The 24,649-nt window shown below is 36.3% G+C and overlaps 1 protein-coding gene across 1 annotated transcript in view; it reads right to left on the bottom strand.

The window, feature by feature from the left end:
• Positions 1–24,649, bottom strand: part of GPC5 (glypican 5) — a 580,550-nt gene that overhangs the window by 233,362 nt on the left and 322,539 nt on the right. The window lies entirely within an intron of this gene.

Below are 24,649 nucleotides of genomic sequence, written 5' to 3'. Positions count from 1 at the left end.
CATCCTTATTCTTAGAATGGAAGACATTGCCCTACACTCCCCTCTTTCCCATTTTATCTGTTCTGTTAAAGTCCTACTCAATGCCTTATTGTGGAACTATTGACCCTGGCTTCTCATAGGCCATGCTAAGGCAGCTTAAGTTCCATCAGGTCCTTCCTTCTTGGAAAGATTTTCAGAATGGCTGAATATCTATAAAGTGTTCTGCAGAACTTAAGGTAGCATCTGCCATCTAATGGCCATACTAACTGAATTTGAAGAGAATCACCACAAGAGTTGTTCATTGACTGACTTTTTTGTTTGTTTTTTTAGGAACTTAGAAAAACAATGAACTGAGGTATAAAGGGTTTGCAACCTACATTGGTAAAGTGTATCCATGTCATTGAATTATAGTTCCTTCAAGTACTCTTCTACTTGGACACTATTTGATTTATGTTGGATAGGCATGAAATACCTGTGAATAGATATTTTATAATATTTTATTATATTATTTTTCTGCAGTTTCTTAGTTTTCCATATTTGCTATCCAAGTAAGTGACCCCTAATCATATACAGACAGTTATTAGTCAATACAATAATTAAAGCTAACATTTGCATAATGTTTGAAAGTTTAAAAAGAGCTTTAGAAATGTTATTCATTTGAATCTGGCACAAAAGACAATAACAAATGACAAAATGCTTTTTGATGGTTTGATGGTTACAAAGCACTTTCACATTTATCACCTCATCTGTTTCTCACAATAACTATGTGAGATAAGTGCTACTGGTATAAGAGCCTTCAGTATAAGGCTGAGACTGGCCACAAAGACACTGGAAGTGGTATTTCTTCCCAGTGTGGGAAAAGAAGTTTCTAAGATGAGGATTGGATGGTGAACAAGTCTTTTTACCTTGAAGAAACACATCTTCTCATCTGTAAAATGCATTTAATAGTACAAGTGTAACTCACTGGGTCATTGTGTTAGGCTCATGTCTGAGAAGTCATATCTTAAAGGTCTGTCCTTTCAAGAATATGAGAAAATATGAATATTCATTTACTCTCTGTGATTCATATGTCACCAACTTCAAAGACCTCTTACATTTTACCTCTGATTTTGTTGTTCTTTTTCTATTTCATTAAACTGAAGCACCCCTATCCTACTTAGCAGCAAAATTACTTGGAAATACAGTGGGGGAGGGAAGAATAGAGTAGATAGATAGACATATTTAACATATAACATATAACATATTTAACATGTGTTCAGAGATATGTATATACACACATGCATATGCACATATATACATATACATACATATGTTTGCATACACATATATAGGCATAGATACACATATAAGATAGAACATAATATCCACAACCTGCAGACATTTCCCTAGTTTCTGTGGAAAGAACACACTGACTATAAAATTGCTATGAAGATTTATGTCATTACATTTCCTTGTCCCCTTTTACTAAATTGGCTTGCTTTCTCTGTACATTTCTGACTGCTCTTGGATTCCTCACTGTTTCAACCATCACTTGATATATTATTGTTACAGGTATTTTGGTCACTTTCTTATTCCCTTGTTAAGAACCAAGTTGACTATATCTCCTAGGTGCAGAACTGTAACAGACAATCTCAAACACAGCAGGAGGTACTCCTGAATATGTGTTATTTTAAGGGAAATGAAGTATAAAAGGAAGAGATAGGATCTCTACCCTTTAAAATGAGAAACTGCATATGCATCCATCCATCCATTCATTCATTAAATCATTCATTCAACAAATATTTATTGTGAGTCTGTTATTCATAAGGCATCCACTAAAAAGTGATAAAAAAAAATCAGCAAGGAAAATGCTATGACTAGAGATTGTAATAGCCCCTTCTAGGTGAATAATCTTCTTATATGAGTATATGAAATAACCTCAGTTTCAAACTTTCCTAAAGAGGTGAGGAAAACCATTACAATGAGATTTGGTCTTCTGATGATACTAATAACAGAGAATCTCAGTGTTGAAAAATAACCTCAGCGACCATCTGGTTCTACTCATACTTAACTGGAATAATTCTGTAACATACGTACCCTCAGCTGGAATACCTTTAACAGTGGAAAACTCCTAATTATTGGGACAGCACCAGGGTTATCCCATTTCCCAGAAACAAAGATTAACTTCTAGTTCTGGCTTATTAGGTCATTGTCACTACCTTTCATTAAGGGGCCCTTCATCAACCATGTAACTTCAGACAAAATACAGTGTGACATCACTCACCACATGTACCAAATCTAAGATTCCACCCTTCACAATAGGGAAGGAAAAGCCTAAAAATTCTGGCTTTTGACTACCACATTTTTTCCATTTCTTTTTTTTTTTTTAATGATGCATTTTGAGAAGAGGTTGTGATTTTTTTTTCACTTCAGTATTGCCTGTGACAGTACATGATACAAAGTTCTCTAGAAAAGAGGTGTTAAACAAGCGGCCTGTGGGGTGTATGTAGCCTACACCACTCCCAAGTGCAGCCTAAATCATATTAAAAGTTAATTGAGAAATATTTAATAAAATAAATTAAAATACAATAAAATAGACATAATGTTAATTTGTGGTTTTCTAAGTCAATATATACCCACAAGTATCTGTTTCTATTTGAGTTTGACACCACTGCTCTAGAAGATCCTTAGAACCTTGATACCATGGAGGTGGAATTTGATAGGAGCTGGGTTCTCCCTCTTTCCTTCATTAATTTTCCCTAAGGCAGAACAAAGCTTTCCCTAGGAACTAAGTAATCTCTGCTTCCCTTGATGCAGCTTCCTGGTCATACAAGGGCAAAAAAATTCCACCCACATGCAATCATTTTTGACTTGGGCACTATCTGAAGACTAAAAGAGTCACCATATGCAGATGAGGGGGCACACCTACAGAAGCTAATTATATTTTTATTGCATATCCTTGCTGTGTTATGGCACAGAAAGCTTCCTTTTATTAACTATTTAATGACTTACAAACGTTTTATTTCATCTCAAAATCAAACATGAATATGATGCTGGTTTGGAGGCCACTCTTAACACCAGTCCACTTTTGGATAGCTCTAATTGTTGGGAAATTTTTCTCTATGTCAAATCAAAATCTCCCCCTGAAATACCTACTTATTTCTTCTACTCCTGCTTTCCAGGGTCAATTCAACAGATATTTATTAAGCACCCATTTTGTACAAGGAGAAACAATAAGAAAAATGAAGTGGGCACCAAATTTGAAGATCCTATATTTTACTGAACCAGTCTAACCCCTTTCTCGTACTTGAATGATTGAAAAGAATGATGACGATCCTGAACTCAGGTTCAAAAGCTGACACTTTCAGTTGTCATTTGTGTGATCTTGGAAACACCTGCCAATCTTACTTTCATCAGTATATAGACTAAAATAGGAAACTGAGGCTAAGAGAGATGCACTGACTTGATTGATCTATGTCACTGAGACAAAAATGGCACAGTCAGGTTATGAACTCAGGTGGTCTGATTCCAACAGTATGACTCTTTCTACCGTACCAAGTTGTCTCACCTACTTTTAGCTATCTACCTCATACATACTTCATTGTGATGTTCAAATGTGTACAAAATATTTGGGTTTTTTTAAACCTATAAATAAATAATTAATGAACATCGTCTCTATTACTAATGTGAAGGTTGTTCAAAACAATAGCATATCATTTTAAGCTTTGGTCTTCCATTGTCAATGGGATTTCAAATGTTGAAAAGGCAACCTTTAAGAACTTAAAGCACATAAAAAATACTGGAGTTGCTGAAAGCTATTATTAATTGAGTAAGTAGACTATTGAGTTTAAGATGTGAGCTAAAATAGAGGATAAATCTCAACATCTTGAAGCTAAACTGAAAAGAATATCTGGCAGAAAGAAATGATCCTTTTAAATAGATTAGGCGTATCCTTGAAGGTAGAAACAACCAAATAACAACACAAAGTTCACAAAGTTCACAGAATCAGACTGCGGAGATTAACGAAGCTAAATCCTTTATTGTATAAGGAAAGAATCTGAGGTTCAGAAAAGTGACCTGCCCAAGGTCACGGAGTAAGCAAAGGACTGAACAGGGAATTGAACCCAGGTCTTCAGACACTCCATCCAATGTTCTTTCCATTTTTCCATGGAGATTTTTTCAAATCAAAGACACAATTCTATTTTCTCAAACGTACCGATGAAAGGTACGGTGTTTAGTTGCTTAAAGGTAAATGTGATTAATGATAGCTATTTCTTCCACAGAGATCTTTAAAATGTATTCAGGTGGAAGGATGGTATAAGATTAATGGAAATCGGTTCCTAACCTAGCTGTAGAGGTAGCTTTTCTTTCTGAGGGAGTACCAATTCACAGAATATAAGACTAGCTAGACTAGAAAGACTTTCTTTAAATTTAATTTTTAAGACAGTGTTTCATAGTGGCCTTGGTATCCGTGAAACCACAGTTCAAGTTCCATGTCTGACTTGTGCTGATTGTGTGACCCTGGGCAAATGGCTTAAATTCTCAGTGCTCTAGGAGAAAAGTTCTCAAAGAATGGTTTGAGGAAAACTAGGGGTCCCTGAGACCCTTTCAGGACCTTTGAAGACCCGTGAGAGTAATAATAATGCTAATTTATTTGACTATTAAAATGTTCCTCCCTTTTACAACATTTCAGTAATCCACGTCCAACTCTTTGTGACCCCATTTGGGGTTTTCTTAGCAAAATAAATACTGGAGTGGTTTTCCATTTTCCTTCTCTAGCTCAATTTCTAAATGAAGAAACTGAAGCAAACAGGGTTAAATGACTTGCCCAGGGTCACACAGCTAGTAAGTGTATGAAGCCCATTTGAACTCAGGAAATGAGTCTTCCTGACCCAAGGCCCAGCACTCTATCCACTGTGCCACCTAGCTGCCCATTTTCCAACCAACCAACCAACTGTATATACATACCTGTGTGTATGTACATGTACATAAATGTATGCACATATAGTTGGAAAAGGGGGGAGTATTTTACATACGTGTATGTATGTGTGTGGCAGGATTTTCTCCGTATACTTAACCAAAATAACATATCACAACATATTGAATGCAAAAGTAGATATGATAATTCAGCTGTCTTCTATTAAGTCAGACAATAAAGAGGTTTGCAAAAGCATAGAAAACCATGCCTCTCCTTACTAATTTTTAAGGGAAAATGTAGTTATTTTTAATAAAAATATGGTATTTATATTAAAGTGAAATTGATTTATAAGTATTATTTCAAAATGAATTAATACATATTTTTAAAAGTTAGGAGCTAGGTAGAACAGTAGATAGAGTACTGGTCCTAGAGTCAGAGAGACTCGTCTTCCTGAGTTCAAATCTGGTCTCACATACTTGCTAGCTGTACGACCCTGGGCCAGTCACTTAACCCTGTTTGCCTCAGTTTCCTCATCTGCAAAATGAGCTGGAAAAGAAAATGGAAAACCACTCCAGTATCTTTGCCCCAAAAAAAACTCAAATGAGGTCCTGAAGTTAAAATGTTTGAGGACCAGTGCTCTAGGCAATTCTCTATGATAATAACTTGCTTGCAGAGAAGCTATGATTTGCCTTGGTAGGGAGAATTTCTTCACCTGTGAGTTCCCTATGACAATTCTTATCCTTATTTTACACACCTGCTTCACCTATGTTGGCATCTCAAATGTTCTGTTGGACTGAACTTTGACCATAAAAATTCTGTTAAAATAGGAATTCAATCTATTTTATTTTTCATATTTTATATTGATACGCTAACTATTTCCAACATACATATGTAATGCACATGGAGCAAGCCTCATTAAAAAATGACATTTCACCTTGTCCTCTTAATCCCAAAGCCATGAGTCCATAGAGGAAATACTGTCTTTTTTTTCTACACATAACCTTTGGATAGTCCTAAACAGTAGGGAAGCAAAGCTTATGATTAGCACAATCATTTATGTATCAGCCACAGTGACACTTCATATTACACACATGGTCTTTAAATTCATATTGTGCATATAAATCAATTCTTGTAGATCCTTTTATTAGAAAGTAACTAAGATATGTTTCCTTATAACATATCATTTTATAAGACTGAAAATGTCATTCTGTGGCAAAACTGAAAAAGCAAGAAATCATTTGGCTTTCTCCAAAAGCATAGAGAATCATATAGCATAACCAAATCAGAGACATTAATCCAATAATTTAACTGATGATCTTTTTTTATCTACCTTTGAAGAGTACTAAAGATTGCTGACTATAATATTTTTCTTAAACGCAAATTATAATCATTTATTTTTTCATTCTAAAAATATTTCATGAAAAATCCTTTCCTGGAATAAGCTGGGTATATTCACACCAGTCAGTTGAGTAATTACATAAAAGTCCTAATCTAATTTAACTTTTCCACCTCAACTTCTTAGTCATGGCTTAATCTTTAGTAGAAGTAAGAATAAGAAACTTGTGAAACAAATATTAAAAACCTACTATAATTGAAATAACATTCAAAATTCAAGAACATTCTATGAATTATTAAACAAATCAGTCACCTGAAGAAAAAAGAGGTTAAGAGCTTTGGTATATCAATTAAGAAAAGTATTTAAAAAGAGCTCTTCAATTAAAATTGACCAAAGGTACATATTTTCATTAGATTTCACTCTAATGTCTACCAATATAAACTTTGACAGATGTCATATCTTTATTATAGATGTCACACACCAGTCTTAGGCATAAACAATGATTCTCCCCTCCAGAATTCCCATTTCATCCTTATCCCCACGATATCTATCAACGACAGGCATAGAATAAAAGAGATATTACAGTTGTAACAGACAAGAAGTAATTAAGTTAATTATACCTTTGGAAGATCTTATTAATATATGTGTGTAGCAGATCATTAGGTCACATGAAGCAAATATGAAATTTAAATCTCATATTCATTTGAAGTTGATTTATGTTTTTCTACCCCTTAAATCTTTGAAATCATTTTTCTTCTCCATTGAAAAATTCATACATTTTGAGTGTGAATAGTAAAGTTAGATGCCTGATATTTCAACGTTCTTAAAACACAGGGATTATACTATGCATCTTTACATTTCCCATGGTGTCTAGCAGAAGGCCTTGTTAATAGTAGGCCCTTAACAGACATCTGTTAATTGATTAAGCCTCATGGAACAACACAATGAGATGAATCCTAAGCTCAAGTTATAATAATCAATGTCACTACAGAGTATATCAACTTTTTCTGGATACAAGAAGAAAGAAAAAAACATAGCTTTAATCTTATCCCTTTTGGGGGATGACTTTGGCATTTTGCCTATGGTGGTTGGTATAAAGACTACCAAATTCCTCATGGTAAAATGTTCAAAATAGATTATTGTTAAATTAGCTTCCCACTTAGTACCATTATTTCCGAGATTATAATTGTGGCAGAATAAGCAATTTCTTTCCTTAAGTCTTAAAAACAAAACAGTCCTCAGTTTCCTCAATATAAAATAAGATGGTTGGACCAGGTGACCTAAAAGTTCTCTTCCATCTCTCAATCTATTATACTGTGAGTCTATAAATCACCAAAACTTCAAACATTTAGTCTTACTATAGCAGGAAACTGCTTTCATGACAAGATAAATCTTTGTTTTAAAAATACAATATATGTTTCCACTTTAGCACTTGAGATTGTCACGAGTATAGGAATAAAGAGAAGTCTGATAATATTGAATAAAGAGACAAAACAAAAACTAGATATAAAGTGTGTCCCAAAAGTCTTAGCTCATTTTTAAGTGCAAATATTTTAAAACTACACTAAAACTTTTGGAACAATCTGTAGAACTTTCCTTGAATACAGTATAGTGAAAACCTGACTCAAATATACTCACACACTTAATATTTACACAAGACAGTGTGCTAGTCACTGGAGATACAAAGACAACAATGCAGTTCCTACTCTCAAGGAACTTACATTTACCAGCACACCCCTGCTGAGAAGTTTTGAATGCTGTGGATAAATTTGCTTACCTTGAAGTATACTTTCTATGGATATACACATTGATAATGAGGTTGATGCACACATTGCCGGAGCTAGCTCAGTGTTTGGAAGGCTCCAAACAAAAGTGTGGGAAAGAAGAGGTATTAAACTGACTACCAAACTAAAGGTCTACAGAGCTGTTGTGCTGACCTCATTGTTGTGCCAGTAGAACATGGACAGTATACTAGCGCCATGCCAGAAAACTGAATCACTTCCATTTGAATTGTCTTAGGAAGATTCTGAAGATTACCTGGCAGAATAAGATACCAGACACTGACCTCCTTTCTGGAACTAAACCGCCAAGCATTCAAATTCTTTTGCATAAAGCTCAACTCCAGTGGTATGACTCCATTGTTCGAATGCTAAACACATGCTTGCCAAAAAGACTATTTTGCGGAGAACTCACACAGGGCAAGCACTCACATGGCGGTCAGAAAAAGCAATACAAAGACACTTACAAGGTCTCTCTTAAGAACTTTGGAATTGATTGTGTGACATGAGAGGTAACTGGCACAGGACCGCACAGGACAGGACCACCTAGCATGACGTGCTCCCACGAGAGAAGGTACTGTGCTCTATGAGCAAAGGAAAATTGAAATAGCTCAAAAGAAACATGAGATGCACAAATGTTCACATGCACTATTTGTGCCTGACCTGTGGTACAGCATTCTGAGCTTGTATTGGTCTGATTAACCACAGTTGGACACATTGTAACTTGACTGTAACTTGGTGATGTCATTTTGTCAACAACCAACCAGCTTATAAGGGAACATTCCAAAGCAATGATCTTTGATTTTTCTATGGCACTTTAACCACTACACAGTGCTTGTACAGCCTTGTAAGGCAGGTAACTTTGCTGCTGCTGCTGCTGCTGCTGTTGCTGCTGTTACGGAGTCATGATTTCATGGACCATACTGTCCATAAAGTTTTCTTGGCAAAGATACTGGATTGGTTTGCCATTTCCTTCTCCAGTGGATTAAGGTTAAGTGACTTTCCCAGAGTGATATAGCTAGTAAGTGTCTGAGGCTAGATTTAAACTCAAGTCTCCCTGATTCCAGACCCAGTGCTCTATCCACTGAGCCATCTAGCTACCTCCAAAGTAGGTAGTACAGATACTATTATCTCTATTTTCTACAATTGGAAACAGGAGGGATAAGTGACTTGCCTAAGGCTACAAAGTTAGTGTCAGAGCTAGGATTCGAACCCAGAGCTTTCTTATTCCAAGTAGGTGCTCATTGACTATGCCATGCATTCTCCCTAATGATTCATAATTGTTACTTCAAAAGGAATTAATGCATATTTTTAAAAATTAGAAACCAGGTGGCACAGTGGCTAGAGCACTGGGTCGAAAGTCAGGAAGACTCATCTTCCTGAGTTAAAATCCGGTCTCAGACACTTACTAGCTGTGTGACCTTGGGCAAGTCATTTAACCCTGTTTGCCTCAGTTTCTTCATCTGGAAAATGAACTGGAGAAGAAAATGGCAAACCACTCCAGTATCTTTGCCAAGAAAACTTCAAATAGGGTCACAGAAAATGATTCAACAACAACAAAACTCTATAAGAAAATAAATTGTGAGAAGTTGCTGATCTGCCTCAGTAGGAGTTTCCTCCTTACACCAACAATTCACTGGTCCCAACAAAATACTTACATATGTATGTGTGCAAATATATACATGATTGACTAGGATTAAGCATAATCAAGGACACAGAAAACATCCCAACTCAGATATAACAAGAAAGACCCTTTGTTCAATCTGCTCACTACAGTATGACATTAAACATGGGAGAAGATTTGACCGTATAATCTGACACTGCTGTACTGTACACAAATGTGAGAGAGATAGGCTAGGGTCAATACCAGCCTTTAATGTCAACTACCTCTCCTCCATACTCATAAGTATCAGAAATTCTTGAGAAATCAGAGGACCAAATTGGTATAACAAAGCAAACTGAGTCACTAAGTTATGAATGATGATCACCACAGAGCTTCTCTAGCATAATAAAGCTGGCAAACCTGGGCTTCATGACAGCTATTTCCCCGGCTTAGTGACGTTTTTTACATACTTACAGTTTACAGCTGTATTCCAGATGTTGAGGTTTGTGGAGGTCTGACCTTGAGATAAGTGGGGATGTTGCCCAATTCATATCAAGGATGGTAATTTCTCTTTCTAAGTCTCTTTCTTGACTTAATGGCTTTCAATAAAGAAGGCATTCATAATGTCCTAAATCTTCCTTTTATTTGTTAATGTTCTAGGAAACAGAAAGTTTCTGTGAAAGTGAAGTGAACCCTTGGATTTCTTTCATTTCAGATAGCATTATCAAAGCTCCCCACTCTTTTCCAAACTCTAACTTCGAAATGAAACAAACACAGATGGTCAGATCTGTGCTATAGTTAAAGATATATTTGTACTTATTTTGTATATATTTGTATACAACTAGGTCTAGATTACTGCAAACAACCCATCCCATGAAGTACTCACATTATTTGAATTTGCTCTATTTGAAGAATGATTAAATGTAAAATATGGCAGCCCACTAGAAAATCAATGCAACCATGTCAGTGGATTTCCTTTCACTATTCAGGACCTACCTGTTGTCTCTGTCAGTAGAATATATACTTCTAGAGTACAGGGATTGTTTCATTTTTATTTTTGCATAGCCAGTGCCTAGCACAGTGCCTGATGGAAAGCAGATGCTTAATAATAGCTGGTTAATTAAGATCAAATAAAAATATGGAAATGATTTGTACTGAATCATATGACTCAATAGCTAAGGAAGATTATTAGTCATTAACTACATTGTCTCTTTTTTCTCTTATCATTCTGTTACTGTAGTATATAATCACTGTATCTTAGTTCCAACAACAGGCTTCATAACCATGGGGAAACTCATTTCATTTCTCTGAGCCTCCAATTTCCTATTCTGGGAAAAAAAAAGATAATGATACTTATACTAGCAACTTTGCTTTGAGAAAAAGCTCTGAGTAAACCTTAAAGTGATATGTATATGTGCTGTAATAGTATTTGTTGTTATTATTCATTATTGTATGGCTATTTAGAGGAAACCATCTGTTTCAATAATCAATATTTCAATTGATCTATGATCTCATTAATGTGGATATCTCCTCCAGTGATGTAGAAAACAACTCATCCATGCCTGCTCATGCTATAAACTCTCATCTCTGTCTCCCCATATATTCACATAGGATTCCAACACATGATAAGGGTTGTCTTCATGATCTTCTCTTTTGACACTGTATTGACACCAATGGAGTACCAGTCTGTTCCTGACTCTCACTATGTGACTAACCCAACATTTGTTCTCTGGTGACATCCTTTATATCAGAAGGCAATGCCAAAAAATAGACAAATCAAAACAGCAGCCCCATTCCAGCAGATGGGCCTGAAGGAGTGGCTGTGGTTCATTCTTTAGCATTCTCCCAGGAAGAAAAATTTAGTCCCATCTGTCAGAAGATTTCATCAGTAAGAGTACAGTTCGAAAAGGTCACCTCGACAGATGAACTTAAGAATATCCTGTATCTTACAGCTTGCTGATGCACTCCCAGTCAAGCAGTATATTCATTTTCCATTTAATTATGTTTGTAAATAGAGGGAGAGGCAGGTAAGAAGTATGTACGGCCTCCCACAGAGTCTCTGTAGGTGGCTGCAGAATGGCAGTAATCACCCTTGTAGATTCCATTATTTTTGCCGTAGATTTGTATTGACCCTGGGTAATATCTTATTAAAATTCTGTTTGACGCAAAAAGTTGTTTAAGGGAGCTCATTCCTTCACCAGAATGCTTTCCCGTCCAATTATCAGTTCATTTATGCCTATCTGGGTAACATTTATTTTTAAGACAGTGTAATTTTTGTGTAGACTTGATTGTTATCTCATTTACTTAGCAGCTGACAATTAACTGTTGATGTATAGCCCCTAGCGCAATAACCCCAATCAGTTACTGAAGCCTTCAGCCACAGTCACCTTATATTCTAAAGGGAAATCCAATGACACTATGGGGCTCACAGTCTACAAAATTACTTTTCTTACTACTGCTATAGCCATCAAAGTAGTAACCAATGCAGAATAGCTGGGGTGGACTGTCTGTGGATCCTAAGTTGCATTAAAAAGTACCCTGTATATTTAATTTCAGTTTCTGCCATTTGTGTCTTCTAAGGGCTTTCAAAGTAGAATGTTGAAAAGGATGGATGTCTCCCTGGGTGTGTAGCATGCACACATTCTATGGTTCTAAACTATTTATCCTCATCTGGGGAAAAAAAATAAAGTTGTTTTCGAAGTCCTTTGAGATCTTGTAGAGTAGAATTTTTTGAAGACAGGGAAAAAAACATTCTTACTCCTTTTATGGATTTAAAAAAATTAGTTAATTTTTAATATTCTCTTTTATCTCTATATCTAATTATGTGTCTGTCTCTTTTTCCATCTCTGTCTCTTTGTCTCTATCTCTGTCTTTCTGTCTGTCTCTCCATGTGTTTCTCTCTTTATCTCCGTCTGTCTCTGTATCTCTGTCTCTCTGTTTCATTTTTTTTAAAGTATTAATGTAAAGTGACAGAGTATGAAGTGGAGGGAAGAGCATTGGACTTATTGATAAGAAAACCTGGTTTCTAGTCCTGGCTTGGCCATTGACTAGACATGTGACTTTAAACAAAGAAGCTTTCTAATGCTCTATTTCCTATCCTATAAAAGCGAGATAAGATTGGCCCATTACTTCCTATATTAATGTATGGGCCATGAATCCAAACAGCACATCAGTCACATCTAATGAAAGGGAATGTTTTAAAAATAAAATAAAGGACTTACATTTGGGGGAATAAGGTTGATTCAGACAAACATTCAACCCCCAACCCCCAGCATTTCTGACACTTGGGCTCCTTGATCTCCTATATATTTGTCTACCTACAAATCTTTCTCTGTTACACAGTCTCAGTCCTTGGATAATAGTACTCCACAGACACCCTAATATGTTCCCAGGCTGGCTTTTCCTCCTAACTCAAGTTCCAATTTCTTGGTTCTACTTGGGAATTCCCTCTCCTTACCCACAATTAAAGGTTTATCTGTATCCAAAAGGACATGATATCTTATAGAACTAATATGTGTTTGGGGAAGAGTAGCAAATGAGATAATGTATTTGAGAGAGCTATAGAAACTAGAAAGATTCTTTATCAAGAATGATTTTATATTCCTTAATTTACGTGGCATCAGAGGGTAGTAGGGTAATTTCAAATTAATAAACCCCAATACTCTCCAAGGGTCACCAACATGCCATAAATGATGAAAGTAATTGTGAAAAAAATAATATTTTCCAGTCTTTAGATCACAAAATCAGATTTCAAATCAGAAAGAGACTTTAGATTATATGTTCAATAGGTCAGTGGATCGGTTTTAGGGTGTCCATGAGCTTCAATGGAAAAAATATTTTTATTTCTATTCAATAACCTTTAACTGAAATTTAGCATTCCTTCAATTAAAAAAACAAACCATTATTCTAAGAAGAGGTTCATAGGCTTTACCAGACTACCTTAAGTGTCCATGACACATATACAAAAAAAGAGTCAGTTAAGAACCACCAAACTAATCCAACATCCTCATCTTAATAAATGAGAAAAGTGATCTTCAGAGAAGTTAAAAGACTTGTCCAGGGTCACATAATTAAAAAGTATAAGAGCTGGTTTGGAACAATATTTTAAATTTCCCTGTCAATTTCCATACCCTAGAAAAACTGCAAAACTTTGATTAAAGGTTAAGACATCATGCCATGAATTTCTCTGAGTAATCCAGTAAGTTCTGAGGGCAGGAGACAAAGAAAAAGAAAACTGACCACAATGAACCTTACGATAATACCCAGAATATGAACCTGTACTCTTTCTTTTTAAGACATTTGGTACCTAAGCACTTATAGCATTCAAATTTGAATATTTGTCTGAACTCATTTCCTAGAATATAAACTTCTTGAGGGCAAATGCAAACATTTTTCTTTGTGTTTCTCTTAGAAAACACAGCTAATATCAAATGGCAAGATATCCGAAGTCAGCAAACACTAGTACACAGTTTAACCCAACACTGTTCAAGAGAAATGAAACTTGCTATTCCCCAACTTTACTGACTGAGATGTTAGCTCTGGATTTTTAGCCAAAGACCTGGGTTTGAATTCTTTTATCACCAATTACTATCTATGTGACCTTGAAACGAGGCACTTTCTTTTTGTGGGCCTGTTTCCTTACTTAGAAAATGAAGGCATTGGATGAAATTACTTTTAAGGTCTCTTTTGGTTCTAAATTCTATCATTTTATGCTCCACAAATCAAAGACAAGAGAATTCCAAAGTGCCAGCTATATGAGGAGTCGAAATAGCACCAAATTGCATGGGTTGAGCTAGAATGATTGGGCTGAAGGAACAGTTTATAGATATACTGGAAAATATAATTTTATGGCATGGTACATCTGTACAGGACTGAAAAACAACTTTGGCACACTAAACCAATCTTATATTTGGCAATCTGAACTTGGATAGCCTATGAAGCAAAGAGTTAAAAAAACCACAAAAAACAAAAAACAAGAACCTTTCCATATAGTGATTGCAGGCACAAGTCAAACACAGCCACACTTTCTCAAAAATGAGAGTGGTTTCAACAGTAGTGCCTTCAACTGCAAATGAGCATATAGATATCTATGTTATTTATGAACACATACACACACATCTAGATATCCCCACTCTGATTGTTGCTGTTTTTTTCAGTCATTTTAGTCATGTCTGACTCTTTCTGACCTTATTTGGGGTTTTCTTGGCAAACACACTAGAATATCATTTCCTTCTCCAGCTCCTTTTTCCAGGTAAGGAAACTTAAGGGAACAGTGTTAAGTGGTTTACCCAGGGTCACACAGCTAGTAAGTGTCTAAGGTCAATTTTGAATTCAGGTCTTCCTGACCCCAGGTCCAGCACGCTAACAACTGTACCACCTAGGTGCTGCTACAAATTACTTGTAATCTATTCATGGGATGATGGATTTGTTACATCATATACCCTGTGGTAGAGTAAAAAGGTTACTAGATAAGGAGTCAGAGTATCTAGATTTCTATCCTGATCTGCCATTTACTCACTATGCGACTAAATGTGAATACCTATTTCCTCATATATAAAATAATCTGATTTTTGATCTCGTGGAAGAAAAACACAGGTGCATATTATTTACATCTACTTCTATAAAATTTATTGGGAATACGCAAAGTACTAATGGTACCAACAAAAAGGAAGCAAAGGCAATGTGCCGGTCAGCTCCACTGGCCTCTCAAATCTTCAGACATCTATTTGGGTGCCTAACAGGCAAGTCAATCAAGAAATCATCAAATATGCTTGAAATTCTACTATGTACCAAGCATCATGCTAGACACTGGGAAAGCACATGGCAATGAAGCCAAATTATTACTTTAGTAATAACAATCCTGCCAGAATTGCAGGTTAAGTCCAAGAAGCAACACTGATTAGGGACTGCATCCTCATACTCCAGACAAAGGCATCTTAGGAATCTTCTTCAGAATTCTCAACCAGGGGTAACAAATCCCTGGCACCTTTTAAATACAATGATTATGAGTTAGCTATAGGGTGTCCCAAAAGTCTTAGTTGAGACTTTTGGGACATTCTGTATTAGAATAATCAAAGAGGTTAGTGGAATTTTATTGGTGTCACAGGGGTTTCATTTCTAGACCATATCTATATATCTACTCCCCAACTCATCTCCTCAAACTGCAGTAGTATGAAGAATGGAATGCAAATACTTGATTTCAGTCATCTCACCCTCATGAACTGCATAGTCTGGTACTAAAAGAATTGGCAGATATGATTTCTGAGCTACAATGAGCTTGAAAGATCATGAAAAAGGAGAGAGGTGACTCCAGGTTGAAGAAAAGTAAATATGCTCCTTTTGGGGGTAAGGGAGTTAGAAAATGGGATCTGTAAACTATAGACCCATTTGATGCTTTGGAGAAATTCTAGAAAATATTATTCAAGAGATGGCTAATAAAAAACTAGAAAGGGAATCCTTGACTACAAAAAGCCAATATAGCTTCATCAAGAAAGATCATGCTTGACTAACCTCATTTCCTCTTTAAAAGAATTACCAACCTAGTAGATGAGAGGAATGCTATAGGCAAAATTTAATAAGATTTTGACAAAATATTGTATACTATTCTTGAAGACAAGATGGAGAGAAGTTGACTAGATGATAATTTAATTAGATGAATCTATAAATACTTGGAGAGCCAGATTCAAAACTTAGCTAAATAATAGTAGTAGTTAAGTGTAAGTGGGGCAGGAGATAGCCCTAGTTCTTTTCAAAATTATCAATGACTTTGATAAAGATAGAGGATACGTGTTCATCAAATGTGTAGATGACAAAAAAAATCGGTGAGGAGGGAGGTATGGAGATTCAGGCAGTCAATAAACATTTATTGAGCACCTACTATGTGCCAGGCACTGTACTAAGTGCTAGGGATGCATAAACAAACAAATAAACAAATAAACAAACAAATAAATAAATAAGTGAATAAATCAGTAAACAAATGAATAAATAAATAGATAAAGGAAGGAAGGGAAGGAAGGAAGGAAAAACAAATAAATAAATGAGTAAATGAATAAAGTAAATAAATAAACAAGTAAATAAGTAAATAAATGAATGAATGAATGAATACATAAAGAAATACATAAAGAAATAAATAAGTAGATAGATGGATAGATAAATAAATGAATGAATGAATAAATGAGTGAATAAACAAATAAATGAATGAATAAATGAATGAATGGATAAATAAATAGATAAATAAACAAATAAATCAGTGAATAAATAAATAAATAAAAATAAGTGAATAGATAGATAGATAAATAAATGAAAGCCCTCATCTTAAGGAACTAATGAATAAAAGAACAAATAAACAGCTATGTTCAAATGGGATATATAAAGGTTAAGCTGGAAACAATCTCATGGGGGAAGCCACTAAACTTACAGAGGACCATGTGTTACTTCTTTGACTTTTATTATTGTTATTATTTGGCAAGGCAGTGGGGTTAAGTAACTTGCCCAAGGTCACACAGCTTGTTAAGTGTCAAGTGTCTGAGGCCGGATTTGAACTTAGGTCCTTCTAATTCCAGAGCCAGTGCTCTATCCACTGCTCCATTTAGCTGTCCTATTGTGTTACCTTCTATGGAAAGCCATTCCTAACAACCCTAGTTGTCAGTATTCTCTCCCTTCTTAAAATATCTTGTACCTGTGTAAATGTTGTATCCTCCCAATAGAATATAAAGCCCTCGATCTGTTTTGTTGCTTTGTCTTTGTATGCCAAGTGCCTCCTGTACATTATTCTGAATATAGCAAGTGTCTTAAAACTGTATCCCATTTTGGTCTCCTTGGCCACCCTTTCCCTCTTTCTGGTCACTATGGTATAATACACAGGATGAGTTCATAAGTAGCCAGTATAAAGGGGCAACAGCATGAAGTAAGATTGCAAAGGGGAACCTGGAAGTCACATACAAACTGTTCCAAAGATCAAAGGAGCGTAATTTACAAGTTGTATCATATAGTAACCAAAAATCACCTTCAGGTAATGTATACTGAATCCGAGGAAGCCAACCGGAGTTGATTTTATAGTCAGGATCTTTTGGTCCTATAATATGTAAATCCCAAACAAATTCCAGACTTCTAAATAAAAATTAGGATATCACTAAATGGTGCCTATAATTTTGAAGCGATATGGTTAACTTTAAAGTTTTACTGACAACTTTGAAATGATTTGAATATGTTAGTGAACTAATTTCAAGGTGGCATAGGTAAGAGTTAAGTCGTTTCCCTAAAAAACCCTATTAAAAACTAGACCTCAAACTTCTGCTCTCTGAGCACTTATTCATCTCCATTGGGTCCATGCTGCTGAGTACTCCCAACTCTAATCCACGATTTCATGAGTGATACTCTCTGCTTCTCCTCCCCATCTGCTTCTTCAAACTGCTTACCTTCCCTATCCCATCACCTGTCCCCATGCTGTCTGCCTCTGTACTCCTTTCACCACTTATTTCTACATCTTCTGTGCTTTTTTTCACCCCCACACTCTCTGTCCCTAATTAAAGTATAATTGCTACCCCATCTCCCTCAGGTAGTCATGATTTTTCCTGCCAAGTACCTAAAGAACTGAGCATGCTTGCCCCCATTTCATAATTTCTTAAATTAATTATCAATTCAGCAGGTGTTTATTTAATACTTGGGGAGATTAAATTGAAAAGGGATTCTCCCAAGGTCATAGAAAATCTAAGTAGCATCATAGCTTGGATGTGAACTCAGGTTCTCTGAGGCCAGTGGTTACCTAAGTGGTATTGGTAAGCTGAGCAGAATGACCACAGGTCCTTCAAAGCTCAGGACTTTGAGAACTACAAGAGTTCCATTTTGCTCCAAGGTGGTCTCATGAAAGCCTGATAGTTTTACATATCCAGAAAGGGATTCCTTTAAAAACTAACTTTCTATTTCCTTCAAATATTTCATTGTAATGCTTTATCAGTCGTGTTCCGTTGTTATTCTGTTTGCATGTAATCAGATACATCATGTTTTGTTGCTATCTCAGCTGTCAGTAGGAAACCATGAACTGCTCCCCAGGCCCATTACAGACTTTTGTTTTCTGTGTAGATATCAATTTGTTAAACATATCAAGTCGTTGATGACTTACACAACAGTTCAGCTAATGGTCCATGCATTAGTGCCCTGTATCAACCGCAAACATCTGCTTGAGAATGACTGAACTTTTGTGACTGCCAGACTCTGGGGGAAATCTGAATCTAAATGCTGTATTGTCAATGAGGTTCAAAATAAGCACTGAAAAATAAAAATGTCTGAGCTATAAGGGGGAATTTTGGTATAAATTTATGCTCCAGAAATAACATTCCATTCAACAGTGAACAAATATTCCAATATCTATTTTTAAAGTTTCTCTAAATATGCCCAATATTTCAATTATTAGGCTTCCACTGATAAGTTATGTGTTAAGATGACATAGTCTGTCTGGTTTTTTGTTTTTTGTTTTTTTTTAAATTAAGTAGACCATTGGCAACCATATTGATAGACACATACACCACTCAAACTGAAAGAGGCTTCCTTTTCCAAACAAGAAGTCATTTGCTAACCAGTTACATGCTTTTGATCTCAGCAACAAGAATTTTTTTTTCTCTGTGCCCCCTCCCCTCCTTTTTTCTCCCCTTCTCACTAGAACTTAAAGGAAAACTTTCCAGCCTGGTGTTGTCTATTAATAATTTAGCAAATCATTCAGGTCACTTATGTCAGTCTGCTGAATGACCTGAAAATGAACTCCTCTGGCAATAGCTGCTGAACTTTATAAAATATAGCTTCACTACTGGGTTTCATATGTCTACATGAGGATTGTGCCTTTTATTTGTCTGGGTATTGCTATTTGGATACATGCCAGTTAAGAAGGGAACAGCAGTTTCTCAATAAGTATATCCACTTCTGGGCTGTACAAATAACAAATACAATACTTTCCCCATATGGGTGCCCACTTAAAAAATTACATTCATTTAAATATTTAAATTATCCCACTCTGAAACTTTCACAGTGTTATCATTCAAAGAACTAAATCAGTTTAAGGTTGCATTTCAGAGAAGACTTCATAACGATTATATCAGGAAAAACAGATCAATTTATCAAAAGAGGGTGAAAACACAACACAACACAATAGCTCAAAGCCCTGATGTGTTGAATGGGACTTCATAACTACATAGTGATTATTTTGACAAGTTCAGCTGTTTAATATCATGCCTGACTGCTCCTTTATGGTTGATGATTTTCTTTTGTAGGATATGACAGGCCTAAATGAATTTGAACCCAAGTGAATTAAAACTCTCTGATTCATTTACTTAGACTAAAATCCCTTATGTTCAAAACCGAATGTGTGGTAGCTTTCTTTTCTTTTCTTTTCTTTCCTTTCCTTCTTTCCTTTTCTTTTCTTTTCTTTTTTCTTTTCTTTTCTTTTCTTTTCTTTTCTTTCTTTCCTTTCTTTCTTTCTTGCTTTCTTTCTTGTTTACTTTCTTTCTTGCGTGCTTTCTTGCTTACTTGCTTTCTTCCTCTCTCTTTCTCTTTCTTTTTTGCTAATGCATCCAAAGAAATATGTTATATGTGAGCACTAACAGTACCCACCATGAATTTCCAAACTATAAAGAAGCAAAAACGTGTAAACAAATCTGAGATCAAATTTATGATTGAAGTGTATTTTGCTTCTAAGGTAAATGATTAAAAGGAGGAAAGTTTTCATTTTTAAAGTTTTCCTTCCCTTGCAGGTATCTCTTCTTCTGAGATAAACCACTGATCACATCTGCTCTCTCCCCTTAGTCTGTTTTTTTTTCTTTTATATATTTTGTTGCAGTTAAAGACTCTGTGTATATATGTGTTTTGAGATAGCTATTGAAAAGTATCTCAAATGGGTCATATCCATTTATATGGATCTGGTATAGGGACAGAACTTGTGCTATGGATACAGACAAAACTAGAGAATCATATGGATAGGGATAGGAATTAGGACTGAACCTGTGATTTCATTGGTTTCTGGGAAAAAACTTGGTTTATCGATGGGAATGAGCACCTTCTTTGCCATTTACAGTATTAGACAGTAGCCTGAGGCACTGATGGGTTATGTGTGTCTTTCAGGATCGTATAGCCAGTATGTGGTAGAAGCCAGTTCTCTATGGATTATGCCACTCTGCTTCTCCACGTACTAAATAGCCATAACATATGTATGTCAATACAGTAATTTGTGATTTCCAGTATAGTAACTCTCTCTACCAATCTAGCAGGTAATTCTTCTGGAGAGTTGCCCAAGATTGAACAAGGTTCTGTGGCTGGCCACAGAAGTGTCAGAGGACGGGTTTGAAACTAATTCTTTCTGACTTCAATTCCACACCTCTCTTCAAACATCATATTCTTCTCTACACTATAACATGTATTTGAATACTCTATATGCTCACTACTTATTCCAGTGGGCTTTATATGTGTAGCTTCAAAATTTTTGCTGTAACTTTTTTTCCTGGAGAAAAGCTGATGAGGATGGTAATGGTTATCAAAAATCTGACTATTGTCAGCACTATTTTACTCGAAGAAATACAGAACATTCCAAATGCACTTCAACAGTTGTCTTTGCCCGTTAAAAATACCCCTTCTACAAAGTTTCTAAAGATTTGCTTTTTCCTTTAAACTTCTCTCACACCTTGCCACCTCAAAGATAACTAATTAAAATGACAACCAGTGAAAATTACTTTCTGCTTTTCCTTTTTTTATTAATGAACTGTTCCACATTAAGCCAAATCTATAACACCTCCCTATCCCCTTGTTAATTTTATTTTTTATTGGCTCAGATCGTATACAGGCTGTACAGGCAACTTGTGAAAGCTCATTCTTTCCAAATGGCCAAGAATTATGTCCTCCTTTATTAGTGAAAAAACAATAAATAAGAAGAGATAATAATCTCCATGTTACAGAATAAACTTTACGGCAGAGTTGTTATTGCTGTTTTAAAGATACTTTGCTGTCTTTGTTATCAGGTTCTTTAACTGAGCTGGATAGTGGAGTGGGCTGATGGCACTCAATTGATTAAAAGTCTCCTGATCAACCACCCTTTTAATCAATAGAAAACAAAATGAATGAATCTCAAATGACCAATGAAACAACACATATTTGTTGAGTATCTGCTGTGTACCAGGACAACCACAGTTGTAATGGAGGACAAAGAGATTTTTAAAAAATAATAATAATACTTATGCTACAGTGGCTTTTAGTATAGTGTTAAGAATGTCTTTAAAAAAGGAAACAGGAAAGCCAGAGATAACAATATATAACTAAGTGCTAAATTGCACAGAACATATTGACTAGTGATGGAAAGTGACAGAGACTAAATTAGTTAGGTCTTAAGTAGTCAAGGAAAGCTGAATGAAGCAGGTTTTAAGTAGAAGAAAGTAGGGAGGAAAATCTAAGCATAATATGATCAAAAGTATGGAGAAGCAGCTTTAAATGGTGTTGTACAGTGGAAAGGTTTAGATTTAGAAGGTCTGGATTCAAATTCTGACTCTGCCACTTACCACCTCTGTGACTTTTTGCCAATCACTTTACCTCTCTTCTGAGACTCAGTTTTCTGATTTGTAAAAATGAAGGAGTTAGATTACAATGGGTACAAAGGTCCTTTCAAGCTCTGAGTACATGATCTTATAATTATGAAGAGAAATTCAGCATGCCCAGATTAGGCACCAAGAAGTGTGGTCTATTGCAGAGTATGAAGGAAAATGAAATACAGATAGAAGAGTTTACAGTAGGAAATAGGGGACCATTTAAAAATTTTTAAACGTGAGAATAGTAAGAAAATACTCTTTTTGAGGGTCTCGAGCTCGGTCAGCCGCTGCTCTGACTTGCCCGCCGGCCCCGCGTTTGTGGGGAACGTGGGGGGAGCAGCAGCCTCCCCAGGCTGGGCGGGTGACCTGGGGCTGGTCACTGGCCTCCTTTTGACCCTCAAGTGATTCATCCTTAAGATGAGGTATGACAAGGACCCTGCGAGGTCTCAATATCCTTTGATCTCAGGTTGCTGACGGGAGCCCTCTCCTAGGTTCTTCGAGACCGAGGCGGGAGAATCACAGAAAAGAGCACTTTCTGCCTTAGCTGCTAACCCTCCTGCTCTAAGAAGTCGGGGCTTAAGGGAAGCCGCCCGTCTCCCCTTCATCCAGGGGCGGTCCAGGAGGCAGTGACCTAGCGCATTCTACCCCAATGCTGGAAGAAGAAGGAATCTGTGGCATTTAAAGATGTGGTCATGGACTTCACTCAGGAGAAGTGGGGACAATTAGACCTTCCTCAGAAGGACCTGTACAAGGACCTGATGTTGAAGAAGCACAAGAACCTGGTTTTGCTGGGGCTTCCAGTTTCTAAACCTGATGTGAACTCAGAGTTGGAGCAAGGAGAAGACTCATGGATACCCAGGAAAGAAGACCCAGGAAGCACCTGTTCAGACTGGGAGACTGTACCAGAGCCCAAAGAATCACCTCCAAATCCTGACTTTTTTGGAAGATAACTTAATTGCACCCAAAGAAACAATAATGGAAACACTACCAAGAATTGGTCCAGATGACCCCACATTTCAAGAGACCTGGGAATGGGATGGAAGACTAGAGAGGCAGCAGAAAAACCAAGAGAGAGATTTAAGGAAAGTAAAAACATTCACAAGAAACCTTCCCCTAGAGATCGAGGTCATGAAGGTAGTGAACTTGGGAGGAACTTTGGCCTGACTTCAGTCCTTGTTACACAACAGAGAATTCCTGTAGGAAAAAGGCTCCTTGAATGTAATACACATAGGAAGAATTCAGACTTACTTAAACATCATAGGATACATGCTGGAGAAAAACCCTATACTTGTAATCATTGTGGAAAAGGCTTCAGTTACTGCTCATCCCTTTCGCAGCATCAGAAAAGTCGTACTGGAGAGAAACCATATGAATGTAATGAATGTGAGAGAGCCTTTGGTGACTGCTCAGCCCTTATTCAACATCAGAGAACTCATATTGGAGAGAAATCTTTTGAATGTAATGAATGTAGAAATGCCTTCTGCCACAGTACAAATCTCACAAACCGTCAAAGAGCTCATACTGGAGAAAAACCCTATAAATGTATTCAGTGTGGAAAATCCTTTGGTTATTGTGCAGCCCTTATTCAGCATCAGAGAATTCATACTGGAGAGAAACCCTGTAAATGAAATGGATGTGGGAAAGCCTTCAGTCAGAGTGCAAATCTCACAAACCATCAGAGAAGTCATACTGGAGAGAAACCTTGTAAGTGTAATGAAAGACTTTAGCCAGAGTACAAACCTCATAATCCATCAGAAAATTCATACTGGAAAGAAATGATATGAATGTAATAAATTTGGCAAAGCCTTCAGCCAGAGCTCATCCCTTGTTCAGCATTAGAGAATTCATCCTGGAGAGAAACCCTATAAATGTAATGAATGTGAAAGAGCTTCAGTGACTGCTTAGCCCTTATTCAACATCAGAGAATTCATACTGGAGAGAAACCTTATAAGTGTAATGAATGTGGAAAAGACTTCAGCCAGAATACAAACCTCATAATCCATCAGAAAATTCATACTGGAGGGAAACCATATGCATGTAATGAATGTGAGAAAGCCTTCAGTGATAGCTCAGCCCTTATTAGACATCATGTCATTCCTACTGAAGAGAAACTCTATGAATGTAATGAATGTGGGAAAGCTTTCAATCAGAGCTCATCACTTACTCAGCATCAGAGAACTCATACTGGAGAGAAATCTTATAAATGTAAGGAGTGTGGAAAAGCTTTCAGGTGTGATTCAGCCTTCATCAGACATCAAAGACTCCATACCAGCAAGTAAACACAGGACTATAATTAAAGCAGGAAAATTCTTAGTGACATATTTTTTTCTTTTTTCTTTTTTTTTAAAACAGTGGTCAGTTGTTAGGAAGAAGAGACTCCATAAGGGATTGCAAGCTACTTGAGGTCAGGCTGCTGTTGCAGATTTTTTTCCTATTATAACACCTGGGCAAGGGCCATGTACAGAGGCCTTTAATAAATGCTCATTGATTTAATAA

The sequence above is a fragment of the Phascolarctos cinereus genome, unplaced genomic scaffold, assembly GCF_003287225.1.
Source record: "Phascolarctos cinereus isolate Bilbo 61053 unplaced genomic scaffold, phaCin_HiC Scaffold_7;HRSCAF=346, whole genome shotgun sequence".
Classification (NCBI taxonomy): Eukaryota; Metazoa; Chordata; class Mammalia; order Diprotodontia; family Phascolarctidae; genus Phascolarctos; species Phascolarctos cinereus.
This window is presented reverse-complemented; position numbering and strand designations above follow the sequence as displayed.